Genomic DNA, 13,680 nt, shown 5'->3' with positions numbered 1-13,680 from the left:
AATCTCAAATAATTTTACATGAAACTGTACTTCATTATTTATAATTTGCTTTTAAGGTATAAGTCAACTTTTTAAAAAATTATTCAGTTAAAACTTAAATACAAAAGGAGAAAAGAAAAAAGCACATTTCCATGTATACAGCAGAACAGAGGATTCATTATAAAACAATAAATTTCTATTTCAAATAGTTTACTTTTCTTTTGAAAACCAATGTAATAAATCTACACATTCTTTTCAAATCTACCCAGCTTTTCTATGCTTCCATCTAAGTTTTCTTTTGTTCTTATGTCACAGTATTATTCTATTACAATCATACACCACTTTTGCTTTTCTTCAACTGAAGATCATCTTTCAATTTTACCCAATCTTATAGATGGAAGATAATATCTCAAACTTGTTTTAATTTGCACTTCTTTAATCAATAATGATTTGAAGCATGTTTTCATATGATTTTATATAGTTTTGATTTCTTCACTGAAAAATTTCCTTTTCATATTTTTTCCATTTATCAAGTGGGGAATGACTCATATTCTTATAAAATCGACAAATTTCTTTATATATTTGAGATATGAAACATTTATCTGAGAGATTGTCTATGAAAAATTTCCCCCCCAATTTGCTGCTTTCCTTCTAATCTTGGCTACTTTGCTTTTGTTTGTACAAAACCTTTTAAATTTGATATAATCAATGTTATCCATTTTATACCTTAACAAAACTGTCTATGTCTTGTTTCTCAAATATTATTCTCCTATCCATAAGTCTGATAGGTAGTATATCTCATGTTCTTCTAATTTTCTTATAATATCTCCTTTTATAGCTAGGTCATGTGATTCATTTTGGCCTTACCTTAGTACATGGTTTAAGATACTAGTCTATGCTCAATTTCTGCCAGACTGTTTTACAGTTTTCTCTATAATTTTTTTAAACCAAATAATGAATTTTTATTACTAAAACTTAAATCTTTATATTTGGCAGTCATGAAGTTGCTATAGTCCTTTATTGCTGTGAACTGTATATGTCTACCTGGTTCTGCTGATCTACCTTTCTATTTCTATTTGCCAAAGTTGGGCAAATAAGTAATTTTGACTACTATAAACACCCTAATTAACCATACAATACATGTGGAAAAAAGATGCAATCTGCATGCAGAGAAAGAATTGATAAATAGAAATATGTATATATATATAGAATGATTTTAATAATATGAATATGTATATAAATTATATATATATATATATTTATATGCCCATTTGTGTCTAATGGTAGCTATCTCTATGGTGAGGGGGAGGGAAGAAAAAAGAAGAAAAATTTCATTATAACTATTATTTATTTAAAAGGGATATCAAGTTGTACATAATAGATTTTCAGGGTACAATCATCTTTTTACCATACTATATTATGGAAATGTTTGTTTTATTCTGTAAATTAAAATAAAAAAATATAAAAAACTGGAAATTTAAATTGGAGTCAATTAAAAAGGGATTTAAATGATAAACTGAGAATTTTGGACTTTATAATATAGGCAATAGGGAGTTTTAGAAGGTTTTCTGAGTAGAAGAATGACAAATCAAGATTTTTAGAAATACATATTTATTTCTAGGTTATTTTAATAAGTTAACATAAAGTATGTAAAAATGATAAATATAATTTATTATATTTATGACAGAGAAATCTTTTCAAGTTATATGTAGTACTGGGAACTGAAATAAATACAAAAGAACAAGAGCCATTCTCCAATAAATACATTTTTATAGACTATGAGTGGGTTGTACTCCAAAGGAAAAAAACAAACTTTTAACAATTTATGGATAAGCTCTTTTAATAAAAAATAAAAGAATTAAAACTTAAAACCATTCTAAGGTTCCACCTCACACCTATTAAGCTGGCAAAATGACCAAAAAGGAAAATAATTTTTGAAGGGGCTATGGGAGGACGGCCCCACTAATGAACTGTAGGTGGACCTATGAATTGATTGATTCAACCATTATGGGGAAAAAATTGGAATTATATTTTAAAATTCAGTAATAAATACCCTCTCATTCTTTGACAACTTATATTAACATGTGACCTAAAGATATCCATTAAAGGAAAAAGCGCAAATGTACAAAAGGATTTGTAACAAAAATACTGCATCCTTTGCATTTGTGTTCTCAAATCTCCCAACACAGTATCAGGGTCAGAGTAATAAATGTGTTTAATAAACGATTATTGATTAACTGATTGATAGTAATCCTTTTTTTTGTTGAAGCAAAGAATTGGAAAAAATGATTGTTTATCAACTGGGAAATTACTGAAAAATTATAACAATTGAATTTTCTGGTTTATAGTAAAACCCTTTTCCAAAGCTCTATTTTTTCATGATCAGTTTCCTCATCTCTGGGAAGAATAGTCTAGAAAGATAGTTTATCTAGAAAGATAGTCCCTTTCAGGTAGCTTTACTTCCATCATCCTATAGTTTTATTTTGCTAGGAATTTCAGAAAACAACACCAAGGGACATGATGGCTGAGGAGAACCTGAAAAGAGTATTAGGGTGCTAGATCCTAGGCATTTCTCATCTTGGGACAGTGCGGTAGCACAATGGATAGAGTGCCGGGTCTGGAGTCAGGAAGATTCTTTCTGAGTTCAAATCTAGCCTCAGACACTTAATGTAACTTTGTGTGAAACTGGGCAAGTTACTTAAGCCTATTTGTCTCAGTTTCCTTATCTGTAAAATGAACTGGGAAATGGCAAACCATTCTAGTATCATTGCCAAGAAAACCCCAAATGGGGTTATGAAGGATCAGACACAATTGAAAAATGACTGAATAACAATTACTAATCCCAAAGAAGATCAATACTACCAGGCAGAGTCACAGGGAAGTGGGGGTGGCCTTTCCCCAACTCAGAGCCAGGAACCATAGAGAATAATATGCCATTCACAAATAACAGGCAAAGAAAAATGACTATCTGACTAGGGAGAGCCCATTGTTAAATTTACAGTTTGAACATTTTATAGTTTACAAATGGGTAAAAATTACAAATGGAGACCTGATTTATTGTTTTATTGATTGTCTGTACTTAAGAAAGTAATGGAGAATAAATTTATAGTATAGATTAAGATTTAAAAAAAAAGTTTCATAGTTATATTCCTGTCCCCCCACCAGACTGTCAGGGGTTCAATATTTACTTATATACTCTTAACTATATCTAATATAACATGATAATTGTAACAGAGAAATAAAAAGTCAAGTGCTATGGGAGGATGTTATTGACTTGAGAGATCAGGGAGGTTTTATATAAGAGACAGAATTTTAGGGAATCTTTAAAGAATACGTGAAGAGTGAGAAAAGGGTATGATAGGCCCTTTGAACAAAAAGAAGTAGTATGCTAAGGGAATAATGAACAAAATTCCATTCCCTGTAAAAGATAGATTTTGTGGAAAAGGAATAATCATAGATGTTCATTCAGAATGTGACAGGTGAGTCTGGGCACCCCTTGTCTCAAAAGACATTTATAACTTCATGTGTAATATTAAAGTTCAGTTTTTTTTAAAATCAGTTTTAGTTTAGGTAAAAAACTGTTTGTGTGTGTGTGTGTGTGTGTGTGTGTGTGTGTGTGTGTGTGAGAGAGAGAGAGAGAGAGAGAGAGAGAGAGAGAGAGAGAGAGAGAGAGAGAATGAATGTGATTCAGTGGAAAACATCCTGGATTTGAATCCTGTTTCTACCATTTACTATCTATGTGACCTTTGGCAAATCACTTACCCTCTCTTGACTTCAATTCTAGATCTGTAAAATTTGGGGGCTTGGATAAGATAACTCCTATCTAGCCCTTAAGCTCAAAATCCATTATCCTATGAGTATTAAATAAATACCCACCTTTAAAAAATTAAATTCCCTTGTGGCACAGGTCTAATGAAATATATTATTTGTGTCTATAGAAATTAGATGAGGTAATGCAAGAAAAATGAGCCTGGCACAAATTGTGGAGGGCCCTGGATTCCAGGGAAGAAACTTTTAAGGGTACAAGCAGTAGGAAACCCTACTTATTTTTAAATTTTTTTTGCTACACAATGGGGTTAAGTGGCTTGCCCAAGGCCACACAGCTAGGTAATTATTAAGTGTCTGAGGCCAGATTTGAACTCAGGCACTCCTGACTCCAGGGTTGGTGCTGTATCAACTGCTCCACCTAGCAGTCCTGGAAAACCTACTTTTGACAGAGGTGTGATACTGTCTGATTTCTATAAAGGAAAGATTAATATGGCAATTGTTTGAGGGATAGATTAAAAACTCTGGAGAATGGAGGAAACTGTAAGCTTCAGGCAACAAATCTCAAAGTTGGTATAGTGCCTGTACAAAATGGGGTGGCGATGGGAACAGAGAACAGGCAACAGAGATGAGAAAGATTACAGAGGTGGAATCGACTGGCCCTGGTAAGCAGTTGTATATGAGACATGAAGGAAGGAAAGTAGCAATTATAACCTCAGGACAGAGGAGACAGGGTGAATGGTCGTCCCTTAGAAGGAAAAGAATGAAGTTAGAAGGCACAGGCTTGGGGAGAAGGCCAGGAAGCTAATAGTCTCAATTTGGAGTCTGATGACTCTGAGATACTGTTGCAACATCCAGATATACCTGTTGTATAGTTTATGTTGCAAATTTATATATGGAGTCCAAAAAGAAGGACTGGTCTTGCAAGTATATAGAAGAAACAGTGTGATCTAATGGAAGGAACACTGGATCCAGGAGTCAGAAGACTTGTGTTAAAGTGTCAAATCACCTCATCTTTGTGAGTCTTTGTTTCCTCCCATTGTCATTACTAATTCTCTAATATTTCTTTTTATTCTAGATTCTATGGACCTTTGACCTCCAGGAAAGCTTTCTTTCTTTTTCTTTTTTTATTCCATTTGATTTATTTATTTTTGAATTTTACAATTTTTATTCCAATCTTGCTTTGCTCTCTCCACCCCCCTGCCAAAGAAGGCAGTCTGGTGATATCTTTACATTGTTTTCATGCTATATATTGATCAAAATTGAATGTGTTGAGAGAGAAATCATATCTTTAAGGAAAAAACAAAATATAAGAAATAGAAGTATGACAAAGTAAGATAATGCTATTTTTTTAAATTAAAGGTAATAGTCTTTGGTCTTTGTTCAAACTCCACAATTCTTTCTCTGGATACAGATGGTATTATTTGCCATCGCAGATACACTAAAATTGATCCTGATTGTTGCACTGACGGAATGAGCAAATCCAGGAAAGCTTTCTCATTTCACTCACAGAATCAGTTGTAGATCCCTGACTTTTTTTGAGGCCAGCCGAATTATCTCTTAATTATTTAGAGAGGATAGAAAGTAGAATCCAGGAACCCAAGTTCTAGTCAACTTCCTTTCTAAGGGTACCTTCTCCTTTAGGTAAGCCCTGATTTCCTTTTGGACAAGGTGACACTGAGTTGACTAGTGAGTTCTTCCTGTATGTTGATGGCCAGATGAAAAGAGATAAAAGTCTCCTGTGAAGAACAGTCATTATTCAGTAAGCAATGTACAGCTTCTGTGAGAGCATTTCAAATAATTTCCCTGACAATGCCCAAGTTCCACCTAAGTATATTTGATAGCATGGACTGCTATTAAGCCATACAATTCCTGAAGTCTAAGGGGAAGGAGGCTTAGAAAAATCTTTGTTGAAAAAAGACAAGCATTGTAGCTTTCTGAAGTTATGCCATTTTGTCTTTGGATGATTTTCCTGGCATGGACTCTAGTCCAGTGTCAAAAGGGGAGCAAAGAAAGGGAGACTGTACAATACTCTCTATTATATGTATCACATGGTGTCTTTTGCTTCACTAGACAAAACAGCTTTAAAGTTCAAGGCTAATTCAAATTGGATTTTAGAAACACAAAGTCTTAAAACATTTGTACCAAACTAAGGGATTACACTCTTATCTTATCCTCAGAAAAAGCTTTTGAAGAAGGGGGAAAAAGAAGGTAGCTCAAATTTTAAATTGGGTCCTCAAAACTTGCTTGTCTGGAGCTGTATCCTCTGGCTGGCTGCCTATTATCAAAAGGTAAAATGTCTTATACTATTGAGAAAAGGATTTGCATAAATTGCCTTCACCTGCTGCCCATCTGATGTTAATAAAAATGGAAAAAAGGAGAAGAACCCCTCCCTACAGCATCCCAAACCTAAACTAGAAAATTCTTCTGTCACCCACCCATCGAATCAAAATTTTATGGCCCTTTCCTCCCCAAAACCACATTTCAATGACCCAGATATTGTTTTTGGAAGGGTAACCCTTTGTTCCTTTTTACCTGTATATATTTTGTTTTGGAAACCAAAGGCAATAATTTAGCCTTCCTGAAAAAAAAGTAGTTTCTATCATCCTTGGAGTGAGTCAAGTTCAAGGACAAAGAAATGATTAACACTTCAGATGCAGAAGTCATTCAAAGGGTATAGGTCAGAAAGCAAACTATGGAATTCAGAGGGTGTTTTTGGTATCTATGCCTTTTAATATGGTTACTAAAACCAGGAAACAAAAATAAACTGTAAAGAAAAATATCAAAGGGAAAAAAACCTTGTGGACATACTACTATTTTTAAAAAGATATTTTACAGATCTGATACCCTTAAGCAACCATGAGGGTAGTCCTTGCTAGCACTCATGGTTCTTCTTTGACTTTGTAGTTGATCATGAAATCTTTTGGTCAAAATTAAAACAAAACCAAATCTGAATCAAGGCTTCATAGATAGATTTCTGGTAATAGTTCTTTCTTATAAATTAAGCTAAATTATAGCTAAATGCTATATTATGTTTACACTGCTAGACTCCAGTCATTTAGGGCAGAAGGCAACATAACCAGAATTTTTCTATTTAGAAACATATCCCCAATTCTTGTCTTTTTTTCAACAAAGATTTTTCTAAACTTCCTTCCCCTTAGACTTCAGGAATTGTATGGCCATGCTATCAAATATACTTGTCCAAAAGGAATCCGGGGCTTACTTAAAGGAGAGGGTATCCTGAGAAAGGGAGTTGACTAGATCTAGAGGTCCTCGAACCTACTTCCTGTTCTGTTGTAAAATTTAGCTGTGTCATTTTTATCCTTATGCCTCCGGGTATACTGTAGGTGATTTGGTTGGTTGACACCATCAACAAAGTCTTTGACACTCAAATTTTTGCCTAGAGTCAGAGCTGTTTACTTCTCAGATTATTACACAGATATGTGGCAACAATGGAAAGATTTGTCTATCCTATGGGTAAGCATAGTCATGCCTGTCCTTGGCAATTTTTCAATAGATGATGCCAATAAGCAAACTTTCCTTCTAAGCTATTTTAAGTAAAAGTATATTCCCAGGAGAAGGGAAGAGGTGGGAATTCTGAGCATTTAATTTAACAAACATTTACTAAGTGACTACTGTGTACAAGTCACAGTGCTATGGGCTACTTATATTGAGATAAAAATAAACACATTTCCTTTCCTCAAGAACTTACAATTTGTTGGAGGGAATACATAATAAACAGAGAAAATGCATAGACAACTTGGGTGAAGGAGAATGCATTAACTAAAGACTGTCAAAAAAAGTGTAGCATAACAAAAGACTGTCAATTTATTTTCTTGATAACTAAGGGAAATAAGAAAGGCATTCCAATTCCTGTTGACTTGTGAATTAAACCTTAAGATTTTAAGAGGTAGAGGTGAGGATGGAACCAATTCCAGAAATGAGTCAAGGCTTCTGAAAAGGCACAGACAGAGGTAGAACATGGAATAACAGATTAAGAGAATGACACATTAGTCATTTTATGTGGAAAATAGAGCACATGAAGTAGAGTAATATGAAGTAAGTCTGGAAGGGTAAACCCATCTCTGAAAGTCATTGAAAGTCTTGCTAAGAAATTTTGTCCTAAAGGCAACAAAGAACTCTGAGGTAGATGCTAGCTCCTATTTCACACTCTTTGTATCTCCAAAGCTCAGCATAATTTATACAACATGCTAAGGAAGGGCTTGCTGTTTGAATGACTGAGTGAAGGAATGAAAAGATTAGTTATAGACTTTAGGCCTTACTCAAATGCTTTCAGACGTCAAGTCCTGTATCTTTATTTCCATATATGGTGAAAGAGTGATGCACACAAAATTGTTTTAGATTAGAGGAGTGAGAAATCACTGTGTTCTGATATTTGTCAAGGAAGACTTCCAAAAAAGGTGGATTTTGATCAGATCCTTGAAGCAAGAACAAGATGTTGGTGGGGGGGGGGGAGAGGAGGGTCATCTATATTGCTAGCATATAAAAGAGCATGGAATTGGAACTGTGAAAGAAACATTTAACAAGCCAGCTTGGAGAGTTTGCACAGGGAATAGTTAAAGGTAATACTGAAGAATATGATTGAGTTCAGATGGTAGAATGCAAGAAATGGGTTTGGATAACAATGAGTCTTGAAGAGAATGGAGAGCACACAGAGATTTCTGAGCACAAAGCTGATATTAAAAAAAAAAACTAAGGAGAATTAGGTCCAGTGAGCAGAATTTACAGGTACACAGATCTGGGGTTAACATAAAGGGAAACAAAAATCAGAAAGATAATCAAATAGGCTGCTATGGAATGAGGCGAAATCTTGTCATTAGAGGTACATAAGTAAAGACTGTATAACTACTTGTCTGGAATTTTGAAGGGTATCCTGCAATGTGGAAAGGTTCTTCCTGATGACTTCTATGGATACTTACAAATTTAGAAATCTATAATTATGACGTCACTGACCTGAAAGATCTATGGGGAAATCAGGTTGAAAATTCAGACTAAACCAAATCCTTAGCTTGCTTCAAAATACATTTCATAATGGGCTAATGTGAAGAAAGGTTTTATTAAAAATATTAGCATAATAAATAATATTGTTAATAATAGTAAATGAAGGTAGTATGGCATAATATTTAAAAATGAACTGATAATTCTAAAAATTATATACTAATTGTAGCTCTTTCAGTAATTAGCTGTGTGACCTTGCCATTCAATATCTTTAGAAAACAAAGGTACTAAAGAAGATGGTCTTTAAGTTTTGTTTTTCCAGTTTTAAATCCCATGATTCAGTCTGATGCCAATCTTTGATTTGGCCTTTGGGTTCCAATTTAATGTTGATAGAGAACTTTTGGTTAGAGATGACCAACCTGCTTTTGGAAATGATTTTGAGGACAACTTCTTTCTTAATTCAAAGACAGTCTATGCCAGCAAGGGGCATTTGGGATTTGAACAGTATGGATAAGAGGAAATGTCATCATTGAACTCTCTGTCTCATGCATCTCACAGGTGTGGTCGATAAAATACATACTATTTCAGAAGTGATATGCCCATAACTGAGTAGAAAGGAAGGGAAAACTAATTCAAGTTGCAAAGATAAACTGTGTCTAGATAAAAGTGATATGTGCCATCAGAAAAGTCTGTCGAGGGAAGGTAGGGTGTTACTTTTTGATAATCTCATTTGGAAGACCCCTATAGGGCCAGCTGCCTGGAACTCAATTTACCTGCTTCTAAGGAGTGAGTTAACTCTACTGGGATTAGAATCTGTCACTTTGAGGGCTAGTAATCATTTCACACCTGAGGCCTACATCCATAAGCCAACCAACTTGGCAGTTAAAACTCAGCAGTGTTATAGCTGATGGAAAATAACAACATATAAGGGAAAAAGTTACTCACCTTCTATTTCTCTGTGGGGTCCCTGTTTCACCTATCATTTTTTTAAAAAAAAATCTATGTATTTTGTAAGGTCTATTTGAAAAGTAAATAAAAATATGTAATTTTATTTTTTCTTTATGAAACTTTTGAACACTATCTGAGCATACTGGAATGAAATTCAGAAAAGGATGGAATCGTCTTGGGTGTTATATAAGGGAATCTTAGTTATTGAAAATTTAAAAGATTTTTAAAAAACACAAGGTTTGCTCCCATATAAGATACACTATTTCTTAGCTCTGGCATTTTCTCTAGCATGTTCCCATACCAGGAAAACTGCCCTCCATTGCTTTGTCTACTGATCTCCTTGGCTTCCTTTAAGTCCTAATTAAAATCCCACATCCTAAAAGAAGGCTTCCCTAACCCTCTTTAGGCTAGAGTTTTTCCACTCCTAATTATTTTCTATTTATCATGTAGAGATTTTGTTTTGTTTGTGTTTGTGTGCATGTTTTCCTCCCTCATTAGATTGTAAGCTTCTTGATGGCAATAGTTGTCTTGCTTCTTTTTGAATCCTTAGCACTTAGCTAAGGCATTTAATAAATATTTATTATTAACTGAAACTGAGCCTCCATAGTATGCAGTAGAAGAAGGCTCCAATATCTAGGTATCCCTGGTCTTAGGCAAATTCAATATGTAATTATCAAAATTTATATGAAATGAAGGAATTTGTTCCAAATATTTTTGTAAAACTCATTATTATCTCCTAACTTATATTCATAAAAGATGTATGAATAAAAATTAGGGATAATTATGACCTCCCTTTATTTCATATGAAACTTTATGTTCATATATTGGGCTTGACTAAGGAGCAAGTTAGAACTTTGCTATCATATTAAAAATACTTATAATACTTTAATATTTAAGATAGATTAGGAGTCATTATGATCTTTATGAAAATATTCACAAAAAAGGTTATTTTAACTGAAAGCATGTAAGTAAGATTATATTTACAAACAACTTTCAGGAACATAAAATCAAAGAATGAGATTTTCAGAGCTGGAAGGAACTCTTCAGTCCTTTTTGTGAATAAAGCAAGGCATGTCTAATATTTAACTAAGACTCTCAATTTGTAGTGGTTCTGAGATACATAGGCAGGCAGGCAGGCACAGTTTCTGCTCTGCAAATATTTTAACAGGAATCCCATGATTTAGCAGTAGTTCAGTCAAGGTTCCCTGAATTGATCATTTCCATTTCTAACAATATTTCTGCCTTACTAAAGTTTCATGAGACAAAATCTACATTGGCATGGGACCATTTCAATCAACATAAAACTAAAATGATAACACAGGATACTTGATGCTGAAAAAAATAATCAGAGAATTTCTCATCTGGTCATCTTGCAGAGGGTGAAATTGCAGCAAGGGAACATAATCACATTGAGGATTCAAGTCTCCTGCCTGCCAATCCTGCACTCTTTCCTCTACATCATGTTTTCCTTATTGCCCCAAGTTAAGAACCAAGCCATTGATGCTGATATTTGGGAGATTTCCAGTTGTGCCATGCAAGGGAGATTTAACTAGTCACCTAGACTGGTTTAAAGGGGAAAGTTTCATCTTGCTGATGAAAGCAGTAGTTCTTTAGGCCTTCACATCTTGAAAATATCACATGATTTTGTGATCTATTATATTCCTACTTAACAAAATGTGAATACTCAAACTGTGAAGACATTTTATTAATTAAATTAATTAATTATTTCTTGTCTAGTGTACAAATAACAGCATAACACAACAGGAAGTGCAGGCTTTAATGATTATCCTTTAAAGAAGGTGTAATCAAGGAGCATTATATAATAATAAACCTGCCAATTTGGATAATATTTTAAGTTGACAGAACTCTCCTCATTCAGTCCTTTGAGTTCAGTAGTATATATATTTATTTATTTACTTGTTTTGTCTTGACACAATGAGAAAATTTCTTCTCCCAGTTTTCCCTGTCATTTTAATAAGTCTTGAGTCTGTAAAATTGTTTACCCTTGCCGGAGAGTATTCTGAAACTCATATTGTCTTAGGAACTAAAAGGATAAATAACCTGCTAATTTAGTCAATAGCATCACTTGAACCAAGTTCTTTTGACTCAGTTTATCTTTCTTCTTCATATAAAACTGAACCCTTGATTTCATTCACAAAGGGAATTTGCAGATGAGGAAACTCCTTTTACCAATGCAACTCTTCACCTCTGTCACTAATCACCTTCAGGAGTTGCCAGGAGCACTCAAAAGTTAATTTTTCCAGAATCCTCAAATCAGTTTGAGTCACACCGTTTTGAGGCAACATTTGAATCCATACCATCCTGGCTCCAAGGTCAAGTTTCACTAAGATATGTATAGAAGTATTGAGATCATTATTTTATAAAAGAGGAAATAGTCTTACTGACTTACTCATGATCATAAAGGCAATAATATCTGCTAGATCTGGCTCTTGAATGTAGGTCTCTTGATTCCAGTTCCATCTCTTTCCAATATATCACAATCTGATTTTTCCAATCTTCCAAACTGAACTACTTAGACTATGGCTCCTATAATACATGTAACATAGCATAGATCTCTAGTTCTATTTTTCAAAAATGCTCTTTTAATGATCATAGATTATTTTTTTTTTAGGTTTTTGCAAGGCAAATGGGGTTAAGTGGCTTGCCCAAGGCCACACAGCTAGGTAATTATTAAGTGTCTGAGGCCGGATTTGAACTCAGGTACTCCTGACTCCAGGGCCTGTGCTCTATCCACTGCGCCACCTAGCCACCCCTGATCATAAATTATTACTATACATATTTCAGGGCTCTTACATAAAATTGGTTTGACCATTTTTAATTGAAGTGACTAGTCAACTAATCAGACGATTCATTTCTCAAATGTAGTCAAACTAGTTGTCATTTGCTTGATTTAACTTAGCATTGCTATCATGTTAAACTTACTGTAATTGTGGCTACAGACATAGCCTAGTGTTTGCAGTAACCAATTCTGATTGTCCTGGGCTTTTTCAGGTTTCCAAATTTATTAGAAAATGATTAAGGAAAGATATGATATTTTCTGGCTCTCATCTAGTAACTGAAGAAATATAGAGTGACTTGAGGAATGGTTTTGAAAATTAGGTTGAGAATAGATTCTTAAGAAATGATGAGGGTCAGGATGGTTAGGTGGCACAGTGGATAGAGCACTGACCCTGGAGTCAGGAGTACCTGAGTTCAAATTCAACCTCAGACCCTTAATAATTACCTAGCTGTGTGGCCTTGGGCAAGCCACTTAACCCCATTGACTTCAAAAATCTAAAAAAAATGATGAGGGTCCAAAACAAAATGAAGGGTCAAAGAAATGGTGAAGGCTGAAACAAAGCTTGACTTTCAATGAAGGAAGGTGGCACTAAACAAAAATTGAAGGTTGATTTTTAAAAAAAGAATATTTGGTGATACCATTTTAATGAAACTTTAGTTCAGTTAGTCAACAAGAATTTATTAAGAGCTTACCATGTATCAGGCACTATGCGATGGATGGAGAAATGAAGAGAAAATTGAAAAGAAATTATATTTAATGGATACAACAAGTGTACATATTTTATCAGACTGCCATTAGTCTCCTTGACAAAATTTTAATTATTGACTCTTAGACTTTGAAGTGATTTACTATGGCAAATGTCTCTCTTCCCTCTCTCTCTATGTCTAAAGTGGTCTCTGTCATCTATAATCCTTGATTTTTGAAGTCTCTGAGAAATTGCACAGCTTGGTCCAGCTGTCCCAAAGGAAAAAGGAAGGAAACAAAAAGAAATAGGAAGAGAATGAGAACGGCCCTATTTTTCATCAGATTTAGAAAATATAATCATACAAATGGATACTCCTGTGCCCAAGCATTGGATAATAGGAGAGACAAACAGTTATAGACTATGAACTGAAGGGAACTTGTTTTGTGTGCTAAAAATGGTTAGTCCCATAAACACTGAAAAATAATCTTTGTGAGGAAAGCAGGATTGTGATCCCTGATGCCAAATAAAAGAATTATCTAGAGAT

The sequence above is a fragment of the Macrotis lagotis genome, chromosome 7, assembly GCF_037893015.1.
Source record: "Macrotis lagotis isolate mMagLag1 chromosome 7, bilby.v1.9.chrom.fasta, whole genome shotgun sequence".
Classification (NCBI taxonomy): Eukaryota; Metazoa; Chordata; class Mammalia; order Peramelemorphia; family Peramelidae; genus Macrotis; species Macrotis lagotis.
This window is presented reverse-complemented; position numbering follows the sequence as displayed.